Source organism: Bufo bufo, chromosome 1 (assembly GCF_905171765.1).
Source record: "Bufo bufo chromosome 1, aBufBuf1.1, whole genome shotgun sequence".
Taxonomy (NCBI): Eukaryota; Metazoa; Chordata; class Amphibia; order Anura; family Bufonidae; genus Bufo; species Bufo bufo.
Genome location: NC_053389.1, coordinates 226,521,628 through 226,533,010, shown reverse-complemented (window position 1 = coordinate 226,533,010; position 11,383 = coordinate 226,521,628).

The window sequence follows — 11,383 nt, the reverse complement described above, 5'->3', positions numbered from 1 at the left end:
TTTTTTTTTCTGTTAGTTTTAGGGATAAGTCCGCGAACACCCATGCCCCCCACACACCAAATATTTACACGCACGCACATACACACGCAGACACACACTCCCCTATGGCCCGCCGGATGTTCTCGGCCGAGGAGGCATACGCCCAGCTTGCCTCCGAGTCCGAGAGTCCCAATGAGGACGAGGAAGACCCCACTTTCTGCAGCGTACTCAAGTTGTGTTTAGAAGTGTTCCTGGGTGATGTAGTGCAATAGACACTAACCTGAGACGCTGACTCTCTGCAAGGACAGGTGATGGTAGAAAATGTTCGTGACGCCAGTGCCAATTAAACGGTGGCACGCCGTTTGCTGATAGTAGGAATAACTGAGGAACACGTGAGGTTAAAGCAGAACTCCAACTTTAGTAGTCATCATCAATATAGGGACAATAGTGGAATCGCAGTTCCTTTGCATACAGTCGATTTTGCAATACGGTTGATGCAGGCAATTCAGTTACAGCAAGGTTATTTCAGAGTGTTAAACACAGGACTTGCAGTACAGGCCGTTTGCACTCTATTCCTGTCTGATCCTGGAACATAGAAATTCTTCTCCAAGGTCCAATGCCCTGCTCTGGCGTATATCCTTGGGTTTTATTCTATTAAAGTACCTCCTCTGTAGACTTAAGTACCTCTTGCTTTCCTTGGCTTGCCTCTGTCCCTCTCAGCTTCCTCAGGCTCTTGAAATGAGGTATTCCTGCTTCTGCATATTGGATCTCAGGAGGGGAACCTTCTCCTTGGATTTGGAACCCGGTTACAGGGACTACAATACCCTCTCCTGGTCCGCAGGCTTCAGGCCTGGACTTGTCTCTGACATGGTCTAATCTCCAACTGGTTAGACTAGACTAGACTCTGGACTAGACTGACTTTCCCTTCCTTAACTGGGCCTTATATAAACTAGGGCTCCCTAGCTCCCTCTAATGACCAAGAGCTGGAATGACACCCCTAGCAGGCCTGTACATGCAAGTTTCACAGTAACAGGGAAATACATAGCATTACATTACATGACATTTTATAAAGATGACATATACCAACTTCCCCATAACTAAGGAGGGACGACAGCACACCAAGTGACCTTTGGTAGTGACGGGTATTACAGTCCCCGTACACTACATACCCCACTGCTTTAAGCTGAGTACGACCTCGTACTCCATCAGGGCTCGCCCAACTGGAATCTCTACCTGAAACAGAAAAAGACACATGCAGGCATACATATATGCAATTCATCAGCATTTACATTCAGATCAGGTCCAATTGATAAAGGTGCAGGGTAGTGACAAGGGGCGTCGTTCTCTTCTTCTCAGGATAATGAATGGAACTGGGGCGCTGACCTGGCACAGCATAACATTATAACCAGGATAGTCCATGACAATGAATAAGTCCATAATAGAACAGTAAAATAGATAAAACAGTATAAAAGTTCTTGGAGGCTCAAAGAACAAACATGAGTCCGTACCCAGGTTACTTTCTTATTAAATCACAGAGGCTCTCGTACGGTGGAGTCCATCTCTGGGCACATTTCCTTTTAAAAGAGCAAAAATCTCAGAGGCTCAGGTTCTTTTGAGTCTGTCTCCGGGCACGGTTCCTTAGTATCAAGTTGCACAATAAAATGACAGCAAGACAAGTGCTGTAATACCCCTGATCAACCTGAAAAGGGGGTGAAGGGTAAAAGGTGCAACTAAGGAACAGGCACAACTTGGCGTGGGGTAGCAAAAGCAGGCAGGAGGTCCTGGAAACAAACTTGGCTTTGTTGACTTTATTAATTCAGTGGTCAACACCTACCACTGAGCCGTGGATAAACTGGCAGCAGCAACAAACGACCAGTAAACATAGGACTCCTGTCCTGAAAGGGTTAACAACATAATTCTTTGGAAACATAAGTCAAAGGCCTAGCAGGCTGATTTACAGAGGAATATCCTAATCACTCTGCCCTGCTGGCAAATATGGCCTGTAGTAGTCCTCTACAGGAGGATGTGCCCACATAACGGTGTTAGGGGGCAGCTGCAGGGTAAAGGGGCCCCTAATAGGTATTGGCCCCATGGGCCTAGGGGTAAACCCTTGGGTGGACCGCACCGGTCCCGGCATGATAATCGTGGGATGAAGTGGAGTTGATACCGCCGCCGCAAGCGGTACGGTGGGCTCTGGGCAGCCACTTCCAGCAACAGGGGGTCTTCTTTGGGGCACCGACGGAGCGGTGGTAGCAGAAGGTGGTCTACGGGTGGTGACAGGCACCCTTACCTCGTCCTTCTTTGGCGGCGTTTGGATCCTGGCGGTCGCGATCTTGCGCAGCTCCCGCAACTTCTCCTCCAGCCGGACAATCTGCTCACCGATGCTCTCTGTGTCAGAGTCGCTGTCATCTGCTGGCGCCGCCGGCGCAGGTACAGTCAACGATGGCGCGGACTCGGCCTCTGCAGGTTCTTGTGATGCATCGGGTCTCCGACCCCTCCGGATGTTCTCAAAGGTATTTTGAAGTCCTTTTAAATTTTCCATTTCTCGCATGGTCTTCTCCCGACGAGGCAGCTCGGGGGAAGGATAGGGGCTCACCCATTTTTCCAACACGGTTGGCTGCCAGAAGACGTTAGGCCCAATGAAGGAGCTCCGCTCCTGGAAGGCGTGATGGGCCGGCTCTGGAGAGCGTTCTGGTTCCCGCTCGCAGCCAGAGTAGTCTTCTTCTTCTTCTGCTTCCCAGTCCTCAGGACCTCGCTTGGGACGGGTCACGGCAGTTGCATAAGGGCCTCTCAGGCTCTCGGCAGGGGTGAACTCCACTTCCTCTCCCTCGCGGAGGCTGTGCTGATATGAAGGGAGGTAGTCTCTCTTGACAGACCTTCTGTTAACATACAGGTCTCTGCCAGTCACATAATCTTGGATGAACCCGTAGCCACGGGTTTTGTCAAAGAACACCACCACTCCCTTTCTCCTTTCCAGGCGGGGTTGGGTGTCGGTGTGTCGTTCATGGATTGTCTTGGTCAACTCTTCATAATAGATCTTGGTCTTTGTATTCCGCTTTATAGCGGCCTCCCGGATCTCCGCCATTAGTGAGGACCATTTGAAAGAGGGCTGAAAGAAGTCTCTCCAAGAGCCATAGCAGGGCTCTGGTTCTTTCTCCCGTGGGCGGCAGGCGGGTTTCTCCGGTCCCGGAGAGTAGGCCGGTGGAGCCTCTTCTGGCTCTACACCAATATCACTCATTTTTGAAATCTCCGGCGCGGACGCTGCAGCAACACTCTGTTCACTCTCCAACATGCTCGATCCTTCTCTGGAGAGCGATAGGGTCGCGTCAATTAGATCAGCCAGCTCCTCCCATTGTACTGGGAGGCCGCCCCCCAGGTATTCCAGTATAGGGAAGGCGGTGTCCAGGCTGGCAGACATGCAAATGTCCAGATAAGCAGTGGCGCCTGACCTTGAACTTCTTCCCGCTATTTCCTCAGAAAGGCGCCAATTTTTCCCGCCTTTTCGGGATGAAGATGACGCAGCAGCTATTTCAGCAGCCTCAGCGGCCATCTTTGAGTAGAAACGCTGTCTATTCACTGACAGCAAGCAGGATGATAAAAAGTCCATAAAACCACACTCCAATGTGGCGATTTTCTTCCTCTGGGTAGCGCAACACTGCACAGCGCTTTTTAGGGGTTTTTGGTACACTTTGGGTATGATTTTCAGTCCACAAAGTCCACTTGAATAAAACAGGCAAATTGTCACTTTGGTCACAGGGCAACTGTATAAGGCACAAAGTTCACGCTTCTTGCACTAGAAAGCATGCGTATCCTGTTCGTGACGCCAAAAGAGAGCGGTGCAGCGTACTCAAGTTGTGTTTAGAAGTGTTCCTGGGTGATGTAGTGCAATAGACACTAACCTGAGACGCTGACTCTCTGCAAGGACAGGTGATGGTAGAAAATGTTCGTGACGCCAGTGCCAATTAAACGGTGGCACGCCGTTTGCTGATAGTAGGAATAACTGAAGAACACGTGAGGTTAAAGCAGAACTCCAACTTTAGTAGTCATCATCTATATAGGGACAATAGTGGAATCGCAGTTCCTTTGCATACAGTCGATTTTGCAATACGGTTGATGCAGGCAATTCAGTTACAGCAAAGTTATTTCAGAGTGTTAAACACAGGACTTGCAGTACAGGCCGTTTGCACTCTATTCCTGTCTGATCCTGGAACATAGAAATTCTTCTCCAAGGTCCAATGCCCTGCTCTGGCGTATATCCTTGGGTTTTATTCTATTAAAGTACCTCCTCTGTAGACTTAAGTACCTCTTGCTTTCCTTGGCTTGCCTCTGTCCCTCTCAGCTTCCTCAGGCTCTTGAAATGAGGTATTCCTGCTTCTGCATATTGGATCTCAGGAGGGGAACCTTCTCCTTGGATTTGGAACCCGGTTACAGGGACTACAATACCCTCTCCTGGTCCGCAGGCTTCAGGCCTGGACTTGTCTCTGACATGGTCTAATCTCCAACTGGTTAGACTAGACTCTGGACTAGACTGACTTTCCCTTCCTTAACTGGGACTTATATAAACTAGGGCTCCCTAGCTCCCTCTAATGACCAAGAGCTGGAATGACACCCCTAGCAGGCCTGTACATGCAAGTTTCACAGTAACAGGGAAATACATAGAATTACATTACATGACATTTTATAAAGATGACATATACCAACTTCCCCATAACTAAGGAGGGACGACAGCACACCAAGTGACCTTTGGTAGTGACGGGTATTACAGTCCCCGTACACTACATTTCCTGTTGTCATCCGCGTCCTCCTCATCATCTAGCGATGATGAGCCCCCAAGGCGGCGGAGACGCCTCCAGGCAGAGCCCGCCATATTAGGGACCCTGTGGCCCACCCTAGTACGAGCAGCTCTGGGGCTCGTACTAGTTTTCCGGCCCACCAGTTAAATCCACCGGAGCCCCCTGCCGGTGAACTTGTCTGGTGTACCCCAGAGCGATTTGAGCCTGTGATTCCTGATTTTGTAGGCCAACCAGGAATCCAGATTTCCACAGTGGGCTTCACTGAAAATCTAATGGTGGAGCAGACGAACCTGTACGCCCAACAGTTCGTTGCTCAACACCCGGTATCCTTTTTGGCTAGGCCCGGTGGCTGGACGCCGGTCAGTGCAGCCGAGATGAGGACATTTTGGGGCCTCGTGCTGCATATGGGCCTAGTCAAGAAACCTAGTGTCAGGCATTACTGGAGTGGGGACGTCCTCTACCAGACCCCACTTTACAGGACGGCAATGACTCGCTCCCGGTTTGAGGCCATCTGGAAATGCCTGCATTATTCAGATAATGCAGCATGTCCCCCCCGAGGTGATCCTGCCTATGACCGTCTGTATAAGATACGGCGGTCATCGATCACTCTGGGGCCAAATTTGTACAGGCCTATGTACCTGGAAGGGAGGTCGCGGTTGATGAGTCTCTTTGCGTTCAAGGGGAGACTCATTGTCCGCCAGTATGTTCCCTCAAAGGGGGCGAGGTATGGCGTGAAGCTGTACAAACTTTGTACACTCAGGGTACACTTACAAGTTTCGTGTGTACGAGGGGCGAGATTCCCGTATTCAACCCCCAGAATGTCCCCGCACTCTGGGTGTTAGCGGGAAACTTGTGTGGGACCATATGCACCCACTGCTAGATAAGGGTTACCACCTTTACGTGGATAACTTTTATACTAGTATCCCCTTGTTCCAGTCCCTTGCCGCCAGATCCACGTCCGCTTGTGGGACCGTGCGGAAAAATCAACGCGGTCTCCCTGCCCACCCCCTCCAGGTACCTATCCCCAGGGGTGAGACCCGTGTCCTTACCACTGGAAACCTGTTGCTGGTCAGATATAAGGACAAGAGGGATGTCCTTGTACTGTCCACAATTCATGGTAACGGCATCACCCCTGTCCCTGTGTGAGGTACCGTGGCAACGGTCCCCAAGCCCGATTGCATCGTCGACTACAATCGGTATATGGGAGGAGTTGATCTCTCTGATCAAGTCCTCAAGCCATATAACGCCATGCGCAAAACCCGGGCATGGTACAAAATAGTTGCGGTCTACTTGGTGCAGATTGCCATGTACAACTCTTTTGTGCTGTCCCGGAGCACTGGCAACACAGGGACATTCCTTCAGTTCTATGAGGGAGTCCTCAAGGCCCTGATCTTTTCGGACCGGGAAAGAGCAGGCCGGAGTAACTCGGGAACTGGAGGCGCCCGGATCATCCCTGGCCAACATTTTCCACGTGTGGTCCCCCATACTGGAAAGAAGGGACGAACCCAAAAAAGGTGCAGAGAGTGTCACAGGAGGGGGATACGGAAGGACACCACTACTCAATGTGACACGTGCCCCGATCATCCGGGCCTCTGCATTATTGGTTGCTTCAGGGAGTACCACACTTCCATGGAGTACTAAATTTATATCCCAATGTAGCCACTGACAATCGGATAAAAAAAATATGTTCTCAGACTTGAGACACCAAAAAAAATTGTAAAAAATAAAATAATAATTTAAAAAAAGTATACAAAATTTTTTGTATCAAAAAGGAAAATATAATATAAAACCTAAATAATTGACTTATTAGGTATCGCCGCATCGGTAATAATCTCCTCTATAAAAATACCCTATGACCTAACCCCCCAGATTAACACGGTCCCAAAAAAAAAAAAAACTGTGCAAAAAAAGTTTTTTTTTTTTCACCTTACATAACAAAAAGTTTAATAGCAAGCGATCAAAAAGTCACATAGCCCCCAAAATAGTGCCAATAAAACCTCTCATCCCGCAAAAAATGAGCCCCTACATAAGATAATCGGCTAAAAGAATTACTCAGACTTTAGAGATACAAAAAATTTTTTTTGTATCAAAAAGGATAATATAGTCTAAAACCTAAATAATTGTAAAAAAAAAGTAGACTTATTAGGTATCGCCGCGTCCGTAAGAATCTCCTCTATAAAAATACCCCATTACCTAACCCTCCAGATTAACACGGTCAAAAAAATAATAAAAAATGGTGCCAAAACAGCTATTTTTGGCACTTTTCCATTTCAATCCGTTTTTTCCGGTAACAAAGCAAGGGTTAACAACCAAACAAAACTTTATATTTATTACCCTGATATTGCAGTTTACAGAAACGCCACATTTGTGATCGTAAACTGCTGTATCACTAAAAGGCAGGGCGCAAAAGGAAAGGACAGACATGGTTTCTGGAAGGCCGATTTTGATGGCCTTTTTTATTGACACCATGTCCCTTTTGAAGCCCCCCTGATGCACCCTAGAGTAAAAACTTCCTAAAAGTGACCCCATCTAAGAAACTACACCCCTCAAGGTATTCAAAACTGAAGATTTTACAAACTTTATTAACCCTTTAGGTGTTCCTCAACAGTTAATGGCAAATGGAGATGAAATTTCAGAATTTCAATTTTTGGTAACCTTACATCACAAAAATGTAATATAGAGCAACCAAAAATCATATGTACCCTAAAAATAGTCCCAACAAAACAGCCACCTTATCCCGTAGTTTCTTAGATGGGGTCACTTTTAGGGAGTTTCTACTCCAGGGGTGCATCAGGGGGGTTGAAACAGGACACGGTGTAAATAAACCGGTCCATAAAAATCAGCCCTCCAAGAACCACACGGCGCTCCTTTCCCTCTACACCCCGCCGTGTGGCCGTACAGTAGTGTACGACCACATATGGGGTGTTTCTGTAAACGGCAGAGTCACGGCAATAAAGATACAGTCTTGTTTGGCTGTTAACCCTTGCTTTGTTAGTGGAAAAAATGGGTTAAAATGGAAAATTTGGCAAAAATATTAAATTCTCAAATTTCATCCCCATTTGCCAATAACTCTTGTGCAACACCTAAAGGGTTAACAAAGTTTGTAAAATCAGTTTTGAATACCTTTAGGGGCGTAGTTTCTTAGATGGGGTCACTTTTATGGAGTTTCAACTCTAGGGGTGCATCAGGGGGAGCTTCAAATGGGACATGGTGTAAATAATCCAGTCCAGCAAAATCTGCCTTCCAAAAACCATATGGCGCACCTTTCCCTCTACACCCTACTGTGTGGCAGTACAGTAGTGTCTGGCTGTTATCCCTTGCTTTGTTAGTGGAAAAAATGGGTTAAAATGGAAAATTTGCCCAAAAATTTAAATTCTGAAATTTTATCTCCATTTGCCATTAACTCTTGTGGAACACCTAAAGGGTTAACAACGTTTGTAAAATCAGTTTTGAATACCTTGAGGGGTGTAGTTTCTAGAATGGGGTCATTTTTGGGTGGTTTCTATTATGTAAGCCTCGCAAAGTGACTTAAGACCTGAACTGGTCCCTAAAAATTGGGTTTTGGAAAATTTCTGAAAAATGTAAAGATTTGCTTCGGCCTTAAAGGGGTTGTGCACTAATTTCTATGACCTCTCAGACATGCAGATTCACGTTGCTGATCATGCTTTCCTGATCCCCAGGTGCTGGGGATCCGTCATAATAAAAGTCTATGGCCTGCATAACGGATCTGACCTGTTTGCGTTATGCAGGAGAGGACTCCCCTGCATATCGGAAACTGGACAGATACGTTTTGCAGCCCATAGACTTCTATTATGACTGAATGAATATCGGAATGCCTCTAAAGGCATTCCGTCATAGAATTGCATTATAGTCCGTGGTAACGGAATCCATAACGCAATTCTGCTTTTACCACCAAGCGAAGCCTGAACGAATTTCAAAATATGAAATTCGCTCATCTCTACTTTCAACATTATGTCAGTGTTATCCAGTACACTCCAGACCTCTAGGGGTTACATAGCATCATAAATCAATATAATACTTTGCGACCTGGTAAGTACTACGCAGGGAAGGACGGGGAATCCCGCCGACATACTGTGGTGTGAAACCAGCACAGCCGGTGCTTATACTTGTTCTTACAGGGTTTACCGATCTCTGGCTTCTCCTTGTGACCTCATGATGACTCAGTCCTTTAAAACACTCTAATAAATCCGCATGCCTAGTGTTCTCAGCCGCGGACTGTGCGGGAGCTCTGTGCGTCCCCAGTTGACATGTCTCCGGAAGCTCACGGCCACCAGCAGCTCAGCTCCACAGCACAGTTTCAAACTTGGCAGACTGCTGGAGACGGGAGCCCAAGACGCAGAAACCCAAGCCATGCCCACCCTCTATGCCGGGTAGCGTGAGGGGCGGATCTTCACCCGGCAGACATCTGCAGCGTGTGTCTGCTGGATGAAAGACTTTTTTTTTCTTAAAGAGGCAGAACAGTGGAGGGTCTAGGCGCAAATGCACTTTGTAGTCTTGTCGCCATTTTGCAATTCTAAGTCACATTGGCGACCATTTTGGTCGCTATCTGGAGCACTGTCTTGTGGCGTTTATAATTTTTCATTCCTTTCTTTTTCAGCTGTTTTCCAATAGCCTTCTCTATAGGACTGGAAAATGAATGAAAAAAAGCTTTCACCCAAAATGCATGAAATTCAGTTTTTGTAAGCAAAAAAAAAAAAAAAAAGCCACAAACATTGTTTTTTAAAAAAAAGTAGAAATCCTTAGAGCAGTAAAACTATTGAGTGCCAAAGCATACAAACTACACACCCTTTAAGTCTATAACAGCACAGAAACAACACAGCAGCAGAATATGTCTAGTGTAATGGAGCTGACGCACCGGCAACACTTGACATTTACAAGGTGGGCACAGCTAAAGTGAAGTCATTTTGTGGAACTCAAGGGAAAATATTCCAATTTCTATCACCTGATGAGTTCTTAAAGAATAACTAAACTTGTATTCAAGATTTTTTAAAGATGTCCCAAATGCCCTAAAAATACTGTAATTTTTCTAATAGACCTTATTTACTGATTTTGACTTTTTACTAAAGACCTTTTCACCTAAAGCCCTAAATTTAAATTCCCTATTCTGGCACATTGCTCACTTGTTAGGCTGGGTTCACACGGGCGTGTCCGGATTAGGTCCGGATGCGTCCCGGTGTATTGCGGCAAACCCGCGCGAGTAGGAATGCAATTGCAGTCAGTTTTGACTGCGATTGCGTTCCGATGTTTAGTTTTTATCGCGCAGGTGCAATGTTTTTTGCACGCGCGTGATAAAAAACCGACTGTGGTACCCAGACCCGAACTTCTTCACAGAAGTTCGGGCTTGGGATCGGTGTTCTGTAGATTGTATTATTTTCCCTTATAACATGGTTATAAGGGAAAATAATAGCATTCTGAATACAGAATGCTTAGTAGGTGATCAATTGAGCGTTAAAAAAATATAAAAAAATTAACTCACCTTCTCCTCTTGTCCACGTAGTTCCCGGTCTCTTCTTTAACTTCTTTAATGATGAACTACAGGCTAGGACCTGTGGTGACGTCAGATCACATGCTCCAATCACATGGTCCATCACCACGGTGATGGACCATGTGATTGGAGCATGCGATCTGACGTCACCAAAGGTCCTTTAGCCGACAGCTCATCAGAAGAGACCGGGAACTACGCGATCAAGAGGAGAAGGTGAGTTAATTTGTTTATTTTTTTTAACCCCTCGAGCGCTATTTTAGTATGCAATCTGTATTCAGAATGCTATTATTTTCCCTTATAACCATGTTATAAGGGAAAATAATACAGTGAATAGACTGTCACCTAGCAACCATGCGTGAAAATCGCACCGCATCCGCACTTACTTGCGGATGCTTGCGATTTTCACGCAACCCCATTCACTTCTATGGGGCCTGCGTTGCGTGAAAAACGCAGAATATAGAGCATGCTGCGATTTTCACGCAACGCACAAGTGATGCGTGAAATTCATCGCTCATCTGAACAGCCCCATTGAAATGAATGGGTCCGGATTCAGTGTGGGTGCAATGCGTTCACCTACCGCATTGCACCCGCGCGGAAATCTCGCCCGTGTGAACGCAGCCTTAGTGGTGTACAGACTCTGCATTGTATGAATGGGGCCACAGAGAACGGAGTACGGCCAGGAGCACGCATTGACTAAAAGCTGGCATAGGATATTGGTACCCTGTAACAATGTGCTATTCCAGGATTAGCTGAGCGGAGTGGGCCACTGCCAGTGCCTGCCTAGTTAGGCTCCATTCACACATCCGCAATTCTGTTCCGCATTTTGCGGAACGGAATTGCGGAAATATTCATTTCTATGGGGCTGCACGATGTGCGGCCCCGATCCGGAAATGAGTACCCGCACTTCCGTTCCCGAAAAAAATTGCGGACAAGAATAGGCATATTCTATTAGTGCCGGCAATGTGCGGTCCGCAAAATGCGGATCGCACATTGCCGGTGTCCATGTTTTGCGGATCCGCAAAACGCACACGGATGTGTGAATGGACCCTTAAGCTAAGGCTACTTTCACACTAGCGTTAATATTTTCCGGTATTGAGATCCGTCA